This window comes from Acanthochromis polyacanthus, chromosome 5 (assembly GCF_021347895.1).
Source record: "Acanthochromis polyacanthus isolate Apoly-LR-REF ecotype Palm Island chromosome 5, KAUST_Apoly_ChrSc, whole genome shotgun sequence".
Taxonomy (NCBI): domain Eukaryota; kingdom Metazoa; phylum Chordata; class Actinopteri; family Pomacentridae; genus Acanthochromis; species Acanthochromis polyacanthus.
In genome coordinates, this window is record NC_067117.1 from 19,374,862 (window position 1) to 19,390,862 (window position 16,001).

The window sequence follows — 16,001 nt, forward strand, 5'->3', positions numbered from 1 at the left end:
CATAAATTATGCTTGATCTTTTACTGACCTATAAGTGGATATGGAATTGAAATATATGCAGCTATACATCTGAATTCTACACCCACACCATAAAATGTATAGTATAGATTTAATCATTATTCAACTGCATGTACAATAGGTCAAAATACAATACATAATGCCATGCCAGCAGAGCTTTAGGATAAGTGCTAACCTCCAAAGTGATCATGCTAACACAGTGATGTTCAGCAGGTGTAATGTTTATCATTGAGATTTGCTGGTTAGCTGGTGAGCCTGGTTATAATGTTGTTAATTTGCAGGTGCTTTAATCATCATGGACTAATGAGTTATTGCTATTCAATCCATCATTGGCAAGCTGTAATTAATTATATACTCCATTCAAAACCAGAAATGCTGTCTTCATGGAGTCCTTAGAGGAAAGAGCGAGGGAACTCATAGGGTGGGAGCCATGACTGTCTGCACTAGATTTCACAGCAATCCAAGAAAAATCTGTTGAGATATTTCTGTCAAGACCAAAGAGGTGCAACTGGTGCTGCATCCTGTACTGTGTACTAGAGTTGCACAATAGATCATTTCAGCTTTGACACTGAAATGTGTGCATGTGCAACCGTCACATCGCAGGAAATGCAACGTGAAGTGAGGCAAAGTAACTCACACACATCACGCTGCGACTTCCTTTGTAGCTTGAGTCAAAAATAGAACTTGCACGCTTTTCATTTTCCATGTCTAACCTACAAGAGGAGGAATGGTACTTTGAGAGTGCTTGGAGACACTGAGCTTTTTCTTTCTTCACTTTTTTTTTTAACAAGACAGAATTTGTTGACATGCAGTCTCCACATGTGAACAGTAAAATGAGGTAGGAACAGAAGAGAAACACTGATAAGGAAGATTTGGTTTCAGAAACAAAATACATCACTTGTATCGAAATATTTTGACCACAGAAATGATAATGTTGACCAAAAACTGGTACTCTATTGGTGGTGTCTTGCAATCATTACCGCCACTACACTAATTTGTTTGACTGTTAATACCAGCACCACAAAGGTCTGTGTGATGAGTGCAAAACCAGATCTAAATGCCTTCCAAAGCAAAACAAAATACAACTTAGGATGTATTTCTGAGTTCAAACTAAAAAAAACAAACAAAAAAACAGTATAAAGCAGTTTGTCAGCTTTTTTATTTGTTTATTTTTTTGCGCTCCCCCACAAAATCCTCCCAAAAACTTTAGACTCCCTAATTCTTTCCAAACATTGACATCATCTGGTGAAAATATTTTTTATATTGCAACATATATTGGAGAAACACATTGCAATCTGAGTATTTTCCAATATTATGCAGCCCTATTGTATACATCTTCCATTTATTACGTAATCCTTTACTTGTAGCATTTGAAATGTGGGTTAGGAACATTTTTAATGACTGAACATAACGTATTGCATACTACCGTCTTTACAGCATGAAAATTTGACAGCGATGATGGACTAGTTAAAGAAGTAAAGTGTGCCAGAGCACGATAACTTATAGGGCACAAGAAGTAGAGCAGGAAGTAGAACGAGAAAGTAGCACTCACAGAGCAAAGCCAAACTAAAGCGAGTCTCTTGAAGTATTCCCCCCAGGAGCTGCAGAGCTTCAGTTACACCGAAACAATGACCAGTGAGATATCTGACCGCAATAGAAAGAGCTAATTATTGGCTATTTGAAGAAAGAAAAAACAAGCGAACGCTGAGTGAACCCTGACCTGTAGTTTGGGTCACTATGGAGCAAAGGGAGTGCTGTTGTTTGGAAGAATACATTTTGCTGACATGACTTGTATTCGTCACCTAGTGGGAACATGAAACATCCTGTGTTACTGCGTCCCAATCATCTTAATGTGTGTGTGTGTGTGTGTGTGTGTGTGTGTGTGTGTGTGTGTGTGTGTGTGTGTGTGTGTGTGTGTGTGTGTGTGTGTGTGTGTGTGAAAATAGGAGGTTGCTGAGTGGCTGTCAGTGCTTCTGTAATCAGAGACGCTGATAAAATGTCCACCTTTAAAAACTGTCACGTTGGGTGCCTGTGGGGTTATATCACAGGCTTCACCCAGTCATGACCCGCCATTGTTGCTCTCGGCGACTGGTTACCTTTGAGCACCTTTGCTGAGGCTGTACTCCTGTCTGTGGCTACAAAGGACAGTGGGTAAACTCTACACATCCAAAGTGCACTACAGGGACACAACTCCACTTCTCTGCCACACTGACTATAAAGAGCCTTGCTGGGCTAACAATGTTCAGATATTTGATACTAAAATGTGTGCAGTTGTGTATAAGACTGCATACTGCAGGAGAGAACGAAAGGAGAGACAAGCACGTGTTATCATTTTTTATTTATTTAGAAATAGAATTTTTGAATCAGACTCTCAGGAGGGAGTTTCTGTTTTCTTTAAGCTTTTTGTAATATGAGTGTTGGCACAAAAAGTACAGCCTTAAATAGAGGAGGGGGTCGATTGTTGATTTACAAAACAGCTCCTTCAGCCAGATCAAAGCAGGATTGTGAGTGATTGACTCTTTATGTTAGCAAAAAGATAGAAGCAGAGAGAAAATCAGACAGATGAAAAGAGACGGGCGCACAGGGTTTATGAGAAAGCATTTAGACAGAGTGGCAGAACAAAACTTTGCCGGGTTAACAGAGAGAGAAAGGCGGGATGAATGGGAGACGACACAGACCAGGGGCTGATGAGCAGCAGAGAGGCTTTGTGGTGAAACGCTTAGGTCTGGTTCGCAGTGGCTGCCTCAGACAGCTCAAAGTGTGTCACAGGAAAGCTAGGCAAATGCACTAGCCTCATGTCGAGTCCCCACTACACTCAAGCCTCCCGGTTAGCACTCACTGTTACTGCTGGTGCAAATCATGACCTGAGAAACCAGAACAGCGTGAGTCACAATAGAGAGTTTAGCTTGTACTTAGAGAAACCAGGCCTGCAGCAAAAGCTCTACTGTGATGTTCTGCACTCGTCACTAATCGCTGCTCAGTCACTAGAAGAAAAATGTTTTCTCCCCAGATGACCCTAAAAGCACCAGAGGTTGGCATAGAAACAAAATTCAGAAAAGAAAAAGCACAAATACGTGCATTTTTCAGGACTGATGTATTGGCAGAGTTATTGATGCAGCAAATGCAGTGTAAAGCTAACACTGACTTGGTAATGTATAACTATCCTGTAGGATATGGTTGAGACATCTGGCATGACATTGACACACTGCATCTCAAATTGCTAATTATTGCAAGTATGAATACTAATTATTCTGTCACACATTTCATATGTAAGTCATACAAAGTCATACCTGCATTTTCAAACGTTTGACAGGTGGGTTTACCACTCTAAGACTTCCAAAACTGTTATTTTTGGCAATAACGCTACATCTTTGGATGCTGTAGAAATACATAGTTGATGGCTTTAATTTAGAGGCCCTGCAGATGTTTTCGTCTGGACAATTTATACGTTACTTGAGTCTCTATAAAATATAATAGGGTCTTTTTAATGGTGCAACTCAAATGTTATAAATCTTTATTTTGAGACAAGGTAGGATGCACAGAACTTGGCTTAACACACAAATGTATTAACAGATTTCTAAATAGCAACGTAATTTTGCCCTGCTGTTCCTTTATTATCATTATTGTTATACAATAGAATACAGGTCCTTTTATTGTCATTGTACATTGCACAACAAAATTAATCAGTAATCCTGTCAGTGCACTATTCGTACATGGCAGGATTGCTGATTAATTTTGGGGGAAAAAGTGAATAAATTCTCCTCGTTTGCACCATTACTACATTTAGGTGAGTTTGCACCACCAGCTGTTGTTGCTCTTTGCACTCAGCTGAAATGTTAATCCTAACAGCGTCTGCACGCTGGTAGAACAAGGCACAAGCAATACGGTGATCATCCAAATCTGTTAGAACTGATGCAGAGAAATTCTTGGCTCTTGAAAGTGTTCTTCTAAGTCTTGTTTATTCTGTTTGTAATATCACTCTGGGAAAAAGAACCTCATTACGGCTATAGTCTAATGAACGCTACAGACACTTTCGATTATGGCTGCAGGCTGTCAGTTCTGCTTCAGGCAGCACTTTGGGTCCCAGTGGATTGTTTGTTGTGTTTGATTCCTCGAAACCCTCATCACATAAAAAAGAGGGAGCTGTAATTAGAAGTAGTATCGATTGAAGAAATCTGAATCACATTTGCTTGAGCACGCATGATGGTCTACATATAAACAATGTTCACAGTTATCATGAGAGTATATGAACTCGTTCACTCCTATGCACATATTGTCACAGTGAACTTACTAACACACACATACACACACACTTGGGTCACACTGATGACCTGTAGTTAATGAAAGATGAACCCGGTGGAAAAGACCAAAATGATGCTCGGCGTATATGAGCTCGCACATTTGGTTTGCATCAGAGCCCGGAAAAGCTCGACAGCTGCAGCTTCTCTAATCACACAGCGGTAAGATGAAGGTCAGCCGAGGTCACTGATCAGTGCTGTCACTGTGGCACACAACCAATATCCATCCAGATAGCATCTCACATTGCTATCATGTGAAGGATGATAGGAAAAACAGCGATCGACGGGGAGCAGCCGTTTGTAATATTCCTCTCTCCCGAACTGAAATCAAAAGAAATTTTTCCAATTCTGCAATATAAGTCTTCATCATTATTGACTTTTGTTATCTAAAAAAAAAAAACAAGACAAATTTATTTCAAGAATTATTTCAATAATTTGAATTTTTTTAAATTACTGCCATTACGAAAGCTCAGCTTTAAACAATACTTGATTCCAAACAAACATATTGTGTGATAAAACTTTGAAAAGTCGAGTTATTTTGCCTCTGCACTGGTAACAGCTGACCCTGGGAACATTATGTTTTTAAGTCGTCCAGCTGCCCATCTATTCATCTGTGCATTCTGTTCTTGTAAACACAACTTCTTTAGATTGCCTGGAGGGGGTGTCTTCAGATTGGAGAGTTCGGTGGTCAAAGGTCTCAGTTTTGGTCACTGTGACCTGTGAAGACCAAATTCCAATGAAAATCAAAAGTTTGTCACTATTACTCGAAAATTCATGCAGAAATTCAAAGAATTACCCAACAGAATGATATCAAGAAGTGAGAGCGTTTTATACGACTTGACTGGTTAACATGCAAGGTGTTTTTTCTAGTTTAAGTACAGAGAGCTCCAGGATTAGTTCTTCAAATATCACACGATCAACAGCTTTTCCATTAAAATCTTCTGTCACTAACACATTTTGCTTTATAGTCATAGGGATGCTCTTTGTGTAGGGTTTTTAGTGACACTGTTGCAACAAGAACTTACAGTTGCAGGTGCATTTATAAAACTCTTTGAATACAGAGCTGTGATCTCCACTTTTTCCATTTCGGAAACCTATTGGTTACATGAGTAATGATTAAGGTGTGCTGTAATATAAAGGAGAGGAATTCTTACACCAGTATTTTTCATTTTCAGTTCTTCCAGAATAATATCAGTGTGATATTCAGGTTTATTTGTAATTTATTTTGTTCACTCAGTAGATATCTATTATAAAAGCATGAAGCAAGAACATTTCCAATGATTCTGAATATTTTTTTTTAGATATGTGTAGCATATGGATCTGTCTCAGAGCAAGTGTCTTGACTTATGTAAGAGCCCTTTCTCTTTTCAACACAAGTGGCCATATTGAAACATCCAAATTAGTTCCCTACATTTTCAGATAGTTCTTCCATATTCATAAGCAGCTGTTTCATCTCATTTGTTTTTCAGTGCTTTGTGCTGTCTCGTATTGACTTGATTGCGCCACGCTTTAGTTGTTTGTGCAGCTTTTCACCTTCTGTGTCTGGTTCTGGAGATTGTGCTGCTATTAACGCTTGGTCAGATATAATGTGATCCCTTCAGGTGTAATCACATCAGAAAAAAGACAACACAATAAACTAGTAATAGATCTTAAACAACTCAGGCTGGTCTTCTCTGTATCCTCCTCATAAAATAATGAATCTGATATTTCTACATGCATTGCACTGACACTTGTCACCAGAAATAATCTTCTGTTTCAAACCACACCAGACTGCAAATGATGTAGTCCAATATATTTAATGACAGAGTGAAACAGCACTCTAAAATTAGGCTCTGTAGGATGTTTGTCCTAAAAATGCTATTCTAAATCACTGCATGGTTGTCTCAGAGAAAGTAATCACTTCATCACAGTGCATTTGGTGTTGGAGACATTCGCTTAGTGAGGGTTTGTTTGTGTCACCTTTGGTTATGAAGCATGTTTTAAAATATGTTACAAACGTTCAGAAGACTTAAAATTAAGCCTCTGTAATGTTAGCAGATAATATGCAGGAGTCATATGATGCAAGAGTAAAAGTGTTTCTGCAGATCTGTGATTTGGTTTCTTGGAGTTTTACTGCTTCAGGAAGCATTTTTCTAATCTAATCTGTGGTTTTTAATTGAAACGCTTTATCTCCTGAGATGTGGCATTTTCCTATCTCTAAAAGCTAATTGATTTTACAAATAAACGCAAAGTTGTCAAGACAATAAGCAGTTTTGAAGACAATGAAACAGATTAGCAAAAGATTTCCACCATGTCTATCTTTTGAATATCAAAACCATGCTGCGGTGAAAATGTACAGACAGCGCTTTTGCAAGCATTAACCTTTACAGCAGTTTAGTATGAACACCTCAGTGTTGGATGAGCATTGCAATATACGTTAAAAATGTACAGTTTGTTCTGATTACAGAAGCTGATGAACCATTTTTTATCTTTGTATTGCAGGATTTCTTCCTCTCTGCATCTGCTCTTCTCTGACCTCGACAACTAGCTCTTCCAATAAGGTACAGTGCATTTGTGCTTCTTGTTTTTTTCCAGCCCTCGGGACACTGATATTCTGTCTTCATCTAGTTCCTTCCTTAACATCTTCTGCCAGGAATAGAGAGCCAGTGTTAATGTCATGCCGGCCTGCTTGATGCTGCTGTTGGATCTATGGAAACGAGTAAACCACCTAGAGAATCAGCTCATAAGCAGCAGAAAGACAGCACGCCTTGACCTTGTCTAGACTGAACTAGGATAGGTCCTGAAGGCTTTTAGACTGAACGCGGCTGTCAGAAAAAAGAAGTATGAAGCTGTGGGAGGCAGAACTTGTTGTCCTTTGTACAGGCTAATAAATCTCTGCAGGCTTGTGTTTGCTGAGGCCAAAAACTGATCAGAATAGAAATGTCAGTGTATTTGATGTTAAAGAGTTTGAATGTAACATGAGTACAGTAAGTGTGCTAGCGTTGTGTGTTGGGTTGCATGGATGAAAGGGCATGTTTTGTCATGCAGACGCTTGCACAATGTTGCCTGCAAGCAGCAAGCACTGATGGAACATAGCTGCAACGCTCAGCATCGTGAGCGTCCTCACTCTCACAGGGCTTCCCCGAGGTACAACACTGGACTCATGATTTCACACTGGATTAATTTCATTCTGAGCACAAACCTCTTCTGCGATACTGTCCATAGCGGCAAACTGCCCCTCATGCTGCAGAGCAGAAAGGCATGTGGAGGAGCTTGCTCTTGCTTACATACGGTAGAGCCACAAAGACAGAGACATGCAGGCTAAGAACGCATTTACGTCTTTTCTTACAGAGACTGTGATGGTTGTTGCTTTTCAGAGAAAATAAAAATGTGTAGGGCAACAGTCAAATTACATTTTCTTCTATTTCGAAAGTACAAAAACAGGCAATAAGAAAAAGTGCTGGAGGAATCTCTGACTGTGTACCTTGTTAAATTTCCAGTGACATAAATGGTACCTCTTTGGTTTTTGTACTCAAAGAAACAAATCAATATGCTTTCTGCAGCTGTTGCATTAGTCATTTTCTTTCTCTCGCTCCACATACTTACAAAACAGTGACCCATTCATCAGGGGCTTCCAAAAAAAGCAAAGGTGAAAAGCTTAAAAGCATAACTCTTGCAGTCTTGGAGACCAAATAAAACACCTTTAATAAATGTCTGAACAAATGCTGACCCCTGCAAATATTGATTCAATCAATATTACTTAAAATAAAATAACACTATGGGGAAGAATCATGCATGGAAAGGTTTCAGAGGACATGAACCCCTAATGAAACAGAAAATCACTCTGTGGCCCTGTTGACTACATATCCTTTTACTTCCTTAGGAGCTGTGGATAATAGATGCCTCATGTTATATCTCTGAACAGAAGCCCAAATCCCAACCAATTTTTGCAATGTCTGACACAATTTAAAATGATCCCTTCCCACTTTTCCACCTCAAAACCATTTTATAATGAGTTAAAAGCACACAACCAATATACAGTAGCAGAAAAAAAATACTGAGTTATTTTAGTCCTCAGTAAAATCTGCCTCTGCTTTATTAACAAACACATTATGGTGCAGTAATTTACATGCCACACCCATTTCCATTAACATTTAAAGTGCCTCTTTGCTCACCCTTGAGTATCCTCCAAGGATTTCAAACAATATTTCACTTAATCACCCAGATGTTCCAGTGGTTTTAATTGCTGTTTATATAGTGTCATATTTCTACAAGTAAACAGTCATACGATGCCTCATTATGCATCATATGTTATGTAGGTGATAATTAGAATTAGCATCATACATGGCATGTCATATGTCTGAGTTTAAATGGTGATTTGCATTAACGATATTTGAATTCACTGTTTAATATTAAGTGATGAAAGATTACATTTGAAATACGCACATGTTAATTATAGGGTCCTGACTGTCATAGATAAAGTGAACAGTATTGATCTAGCATTGTTCATGTGAAGCATTTCAGTGAGTAAAACAGAAAGGGCAGAACTGAGGGGCATCAAATATTTATGCTCCGAGTTTACTGTAAAAATGCAGTTTTTCTTCTCTTATAAAATGCCATCACATACAAGTGACCACTGGGAGCTTCCATGCTGATATAAGGATTATTGTACATGTGGTGAACTTCTTTACAGCTTCAAAAGTGTTCCAGAGAGGCACGCTGTCCCCAAAGCTACGATCCCTTTGCCTTCATTCAGCCCCCAATCAATTTACTTTTCTGTCTTCGGTGTCGCAGTGTTGCATTGTTTGTGTGATGAATTGTTTCAAATGCATTATTTATGCTCATCTGTCAAAACAAGATGACACAGTTATTACATTTTCAGTTTGAGAGTCCAGGAAAAAGCACTTAGTGGTCTACCTTATGGCCAGGAACACTTTCACCCTACCAGAGGATTTTCAACCACATTTCCCCTCCAGTTCTAAGTTGATGACAATGTACAGTAGCTTATGATGAAGAAACTGTGTGTCTCAGAGAGCCAAGGTGGCAGTCCTGCAGGGGATTTAGTCTCTCGTGAGAACACTTTGTTCTATTAATTTGCATAGAGGCAACGGATTGACTTTAATGAAGTTGCAGTGTGACTCCTCATGCAAGGAGCTTTTCTAAAACTTCGTTCTAGAACGCAAAATCCACTGTGGTGAAAAGAACAAAACTGCTGACACTAAAGCACAAAATGTATTTTAGCCGTAAAATGCAGTGCTCCACTAGTTCTAGTAGTTATTGGGCCTCGCCTGTTACAGTGAGTCATCAGATACTAACATCGTACTGTAAAGGTCGTTCTCTGGATTCATTTGTGGAATTTTACTGGGGAAAGTAGAAATCATTTCTTTCTCGTACTACCAACTTACAGCAGCACATTTGTTTGTTGACTTCAGCCTTTGAAGGACACAGATACTTAAGTGATCTGGCTGTGACTGGCTGAATGCAGGAGGAAATAAAACACAATGACACAGTTTGTCTTAAAGCTGCTGCAGAATAAGAGTGTTGTGTTACTACATTAACATATGGATATTGGCTTATTGCTGTCCTTTTACTCGCATGCTACTGACCGTGTGTGTTTGTGTGTGCGCGCGTGTGTGTGTGTGTGTGTGTGGGTGTGTGTGTGTGTACTTTGTCCAGTTTGTGTAGGCATTGCATTAACATGGTTTAATCCTCTGCGTGGCTTATTGGATACAAATCCCTCCCAAAGTTTTTAAAGCTTCTGCCTTTTCATTTCTGCCTCCCTCTCTGTCTCTCTCTATCTACCTATCTATCCATCCATCCATCAGACACTAAAGCGAACTGCAGCACTATTTTCCAAATCACTTCTTGACGTCACAGTGTCTTAGCCCTTTCGCTGAAACCACATCTAATGCCTCTTTTATTGGGTAATTTTACCTTTTGGCTAGTCCCAACTGAGCATTAACTCAGTTTTGTCCATTTTGGTAAGCAGTTGAAAACATGGTGTACACAGAGATGTTGTTTGAAACACCAAAAATGCTATGATTACCTCAAGCAGTGATGGTGTGGCTCCCTCACTACCAAAGGATGACTGATGTGATGAAGAAAGATAATGCTGGATTGTATCTGCAGGATGTTGTGACACCAGAAATTTGGTAGTTGGAACCAATACCATTGAATTTTCACGATTTTTGGTACAAAGTTTGAAACCAAAGTAATAGAATCAATCAGATACATGTATTTCAAAGTATACTCTTATTTAAAACAAACTGTGCTAACAAATACAAGCGCATGACCACTGTATTCTGACAGACTGAATAGTAATGAAGATGGCCAAGTAACATAATCAGTAACATGCAGCTTTGAGTTATACGCTATATAGCAAGCTTATTATAGCCTTGGTGAACATTGTAGAACACTGCTAAGAAGGAAGCATAGGAATGCTCTATGAAGCAAGAGTAATACATTACTGAGGTATGTGGAGCCTCAGTGTTTCAGTGTTGTTTGAACCTGCTAAATCACTATGGCAACCTATGCTGCAAAGCAAGCCAGCTCCAGAGAAGGTTCTGTTCAGGGTTTGCGGATTAAATCAGCTATAAGAAGCACAACTCTGTCACCTGTTCTTTTTCTGATGATATTCCGTTTGAGTGATATTCTCACCTGATGGAATTTAGTTATATCTGCAAACCTGTGCATTCAATTTGTGATGCAGAAAATGCATACATATGTTTTTGTGTTTGGTCCTGACTTCCTGCCAAGTCAATTTTACATCGCTAGTACAGGAACTAATCGAACACAGATTAGTAAATTGATAAATCTACTCATATATTCAAACAGTTATATTAATTTTACTTTATTTGGGCAAAGACTAGTTTGATTTCCATGCATCTCTCATTTTAGGATATTGTCAGATCCCAATACACTTCTTGAGTATCGTATTTAAATGTGTGAAATTTTAAGTTTAGTAGCCCTAATGTGGAGCTGTCACCTCAAAAATAAATGGTGGTTAAAGTGCACTGAGTAATAAATAAAAAAACACTATTAACAATTTCTTATCGGCATTCCTCTCTTGTGTCATTCTTATTAACAGCTGCAGTAGAGTTTCATATTCTTCATGACTGTTACTCTTTACAGAAGCAGGTAATACATGATGGAAGAAAAATCAAATGATGCATCATTTGCGCTCTTTTATGAAAGAATGATGATAAAAATCTGTGTTAACAAAGTTGATCACCACTGTCATGATTTCTGTTGTCTCTGATTGGAGATTTAGGTTTTGTCAAGCCAGTTTACAAACACAAAGCCGGACTTTCTCAAACCTGCTCCTGGGACACATCTCAGCTGTCTCAATTCACCAGCGTAACATTTCAGGAGCTCAACATTTTGTTGTAACATTGCTAATGTAAAGCTATAGCAAGTGCAGCTCACTCCGTTTGAATGTTGTTTGCAGATCTAAATGTCTCTTCCTTTATATTTATCTCCTGCATGTTGTGTGGTCACTGGTGAGCGTCTTACCTTCATGGTGAACCGTTGTTCACCCACACACACATTTCACCCACTGCATGATCTATAAAGGGATCAGAACTAAAATAGAAATACATTTTAGAGTGCAAAGGGCTATTTTCTGCTCATCAACAGTATGCTACACCAGTGAAGGGAGAAAATTAAATTCTCTTCTGTGCCTCTGTCTTGCTCGTTATTAGAAATGTCTCATTTGGTTAAAAGTGTTGCTCAGACAAAATGAATATTGGGGTAAATGTGCCTTTTATTAACATGTGGATTCTATTTTAATAGCCTCAACAGCAATTACTGGTGGGCCTAAACTTCAGTATCAGATGATCTAACCTAATTAATGTGACAGAGCAGAGACGGATGCTTCAGTTTCTGATATCTGATCCCATTCCAGATAATATTTGAAGAAAGATATATCTTTAGTTAGACTTGATATACTTGTACCGATTTATTTTTAGGGGGAAAAAGTTGTGTGTCTCATGCATTATCTTGTTGAATTCACTGTAGCATAAAAGGTAACAAGTACTGATCATAAAAATGTTTAGATGTCCACAAGGAGGACTTATTTTATGGCAGCTGTGGTGCACAATACCAGTTTTCATCAATGCTGCCATGCTCATCAGTGCATTAGTGTTTTCAAGTCTTTGTGCATACAGGTGCATCACCCAGCCCTGCAAATCACATGAGCATGATCTTGCTCCCTGATTTCACAGGGAAATAATTTCAAGGGCCCTAATGAAGTTCTTGTGTGAAGGTCATTTTTTTCACTCCAGTAATTTATTTATAAGCTCTGTCTTATCTGCCACACTTGGTGACTTTTATGGATAATCCCACAACATAGCTGCTCTGCCTGTTATTTTTATCACCACGGAGCATGGAGGACAAATCATATTTTACTTTGAATTTCCAGCTCAGCCTGTGCACCATTTCATGTCACATCAATCATTCAGCTGCCCTCTAACATACATTTGCCTAAAAGATGAGCTCAGCACTTCATCAAAAAGGAACAGTGCTGAGGTCATCCTGCATGCCGCTGTTTTTTTCCACATACATGTGTTGCCGCTGTAGTCTTGAGGCCCGACTTACCCTCCGCCTCACCTCCACCCATACATAATTCAACAGGGAGCCGAGCTTTTTGCTGCATGTGATGACAGTAAGTTGTAGAGGAAAGCACTACGACTTAACATCTGAGAAGCAGCGACCGCAGGAGACAAATCCTGTCATTTTCTCTGGCTGAAGGAGTGACATCTCACTCCTTCAAACACTCCTCCCTTCTTACTCTGTGTTTTCTCCTTCCTTCTCCCTCACCCATAATGATAAGAACTCGGCCCTCTCTTTCCTCTCTTTAAATCTAGCGATTGTTTCGTATTTCTCCCTCCAATCTGCAAGGCCATCTGGTCGTCTGTCCTGAGCCTCGTGTCTGTCTGCAGTATCTTTGCTCTCTGAATCCATTTGACAAGATTAATAGAGTGAACCTCAAACAGATATAAGCTGCTCATTTTGATAGGGATCGTTGGGAGGAGATAAGTTCAACTGTGGTCATGAGCAGATGAATAGGCGTTTTTCTTTTTTCTCTCAAAATGGAAACTCACATAACCAATCAGAAGGATTTTTTAATTTAAATTTAAAGTGAAATACTATTCTAAGAGAAAAATGTTGAATCACTCTGATTGCATGTCGTTGTAATGCTTTAAATGTGACCCCTTTTATCTTCCAGTGTCAGACTAGGTCGCAGACACACTGAAACCACCCAGCTGGAAGGATAAACTTCACTGAACTCAACTGTAGTCAGATTAAAATGCTGCCAGGTGGAGTTCCACTGATAAAGCTGATTGGTTTGACATCCGCTCTGTGATGTAGACAGTCTAGAACATGGGACGTTGAAGCTCATTATTTAGTTTGAACTGAAATTGCTTGATTCTAGTATTATTAATGTCAAAGACCAATATCATATAAAGCCCTTGTCAGACATTAGATACGTAACATTGCTGGCTTCAGCAGTATGATTAACAGCATTCTTTCATTCAGAAATGGGTCACTTAAGGTTACTCATGGCGTCATTAGGGCATACTCATGTGAGGCTTTAAGTCTGTACGTCATAATCTTGGGTATACTGGACCATTAATGCAACTGTATGCAGTTCAGACTTGTGCTGTGTGGACAGTGGTGTGTAACTCTTGTGAGATTCAACCCAGCCATCATGCCATAAAAAGTGAGCAAAGTGAACATTTAGACATGAAGCCAACACGTTTCGATGCTGTCAGATTAAAGGAGGCCATGTTTGAAAGTGGTTTAATACTAGTCTCGTCTAAAATATGATGGGTTTTGACATTTTTTCAGAAGGGTGTACTGTGTGTCTGTAAAAAAATAAAAGAATGCAGCAGTGTTATGTGATGAACACAGGGTAAAACAATGTAGTAGCATTATAATCTACTGTCGTATTCATAATTATAACTATCCACAATACACCGATCAGCCACGATGCGTCATACCTGCCTGTGGCTTCCCTTTGTGCCACAAAAATAGCTCTGGTCTGTAGGGATATGGACATGGGACCCATGGGGATTTTCCTATGGTGTCTGGCACCTGAGTGTTGACAGCGGATCCTTTGGGTTCTGCAGTTGACTCCATGGATTGGGCTTGTTCCAGCACGTTCCATTAATGCTCACTCTAGGGAGTTTGGAGACCAGGTCAATGCCTTGGGTTCTTACTCGTGTTCTTTGAGCCAGTTTATGTGGTGTGGCAGTTAGGGCTGGACCCGAATATCCCGAATATCTGAATATTCATTTGCTACGGCACTATCCAGATATTAATTTTGGATATTAATGCGGCGTTACTGTCTTCCCTCCGCCTTCGGCCCACATCGGCGCACTTATTGGCTCATCTCGTCGTGTGATCACATAAACATATACACATATGTCTATAACATATACACATATGTCTATGTGATCACCCCCTCCTGCCCCCAGACGAAAATATTCGGAGCTCGTCTCTTCCCTGCGCCTTCAGCCCACTTCGGCTCATCCCGCCGTGTTCTTCGGCTCATTTCGGCTCCTCCATTCGTGTTTGTAAACACCACCCGAATGGCTGGGTAGCTGCCGACTCTGACGTCACGCTTCACTTCGTTGCATAAACACAAGACAAGATGCTGAAGACCTCTGCTGTTTGGGAATTCTTCAGTTTAACTGAAGACAAAACAACGGCAACATTTGGACCCGGGAGACCAGACGAACGGATCCGAATATTGGGGCCATCTCTGCCACAAGCCACCCCGTCGGACGTTACGGTGCGGAACAAATATTCAGATATTCGTCTTTAATAGGGTCCGAATATTCGGAGGCCAGAAACCACTATTCGGGCCAGCCCTAGTGGCAGTGCATATTGTCCTGCTGAGGGAGGCCAATACCATGGGGGGTGTGCTGGGTTTGCAGCAATACTTATGAACTTATGTACTTATATGAACATACATGACGTAGTAACATCCCCATGACTGTCAGCACTCAAGGTTTAGCAGCATAGTGTTGCACTATAGCAAGACGTTGAATGTTTACTTCAGCTGTCAGTGGTTTTTAACATAGTAGCTGATCAGTGTAAATAAAATAATCCCAGTTAAACAACAATTACAAAAAGAATCACGGAACTAGAGAAAAAGCACTTCCAGGTGATAGAAACTGGGCCTAAAACACCAAACACAAGAGCAGTGGTGGCCAATTTAGCTGGACGAGCCAAACCAGTGATAAGAATTATTTGGCAGCAGGACGAAGCTGTGATTCTGACATTGAAATATTACCAGTTTGTATGGCAAACTGGTTAGCAAACACTTCTTTATTTACACATCTTGCAAAAAGCAGCAGACTCAAGACATTTTGACCACCCGTACTAATGTGCTGAAGGTTACTTGTGAGCTGCCAGAACAACTCATGGACTCTGCAAGACCTTCGATTTCTGCCACTGAGGTTTCTAGGACAAGACGTTAGCATTCAGCTTGAGTCCCGTCCTGGCCTGAGCCGAATACAAACATAATGCAGAGACTGCTAACCTTTCACAACGCCACACTCACTACTCCTACTATCAATGGCATTGGCACTCCAGAAGAAATGGCACCGTTTTAGTAGCACAACACAGTCTAGGCCTGTTTGTTTTATTATTTTTTTACTTTGTTAATTTAGTTTCTACTAAATTACAGCGACACTTTTT

General features: G+C 39.8%; 1 protein-coding gene across 1 annotated transcript in view; it reads left to right on the forward strand.

Annotated features, from left to right (window-relative positions):
• dlgap4b (discs, large (Drosophila) homolog-associated protein 4b) overlaps positions 1-16,001 on the forward strand; it is a 119,543-nt gene that overhangs the window by 24,806 nt on the left and 78,736 nt on the right. The window contains 1 exon segment of the mRNA XM_051948165.1: positions 6,798-6,856. The gene's annotated coding sequence lies outside the window, so the exon portion shown is untranslated.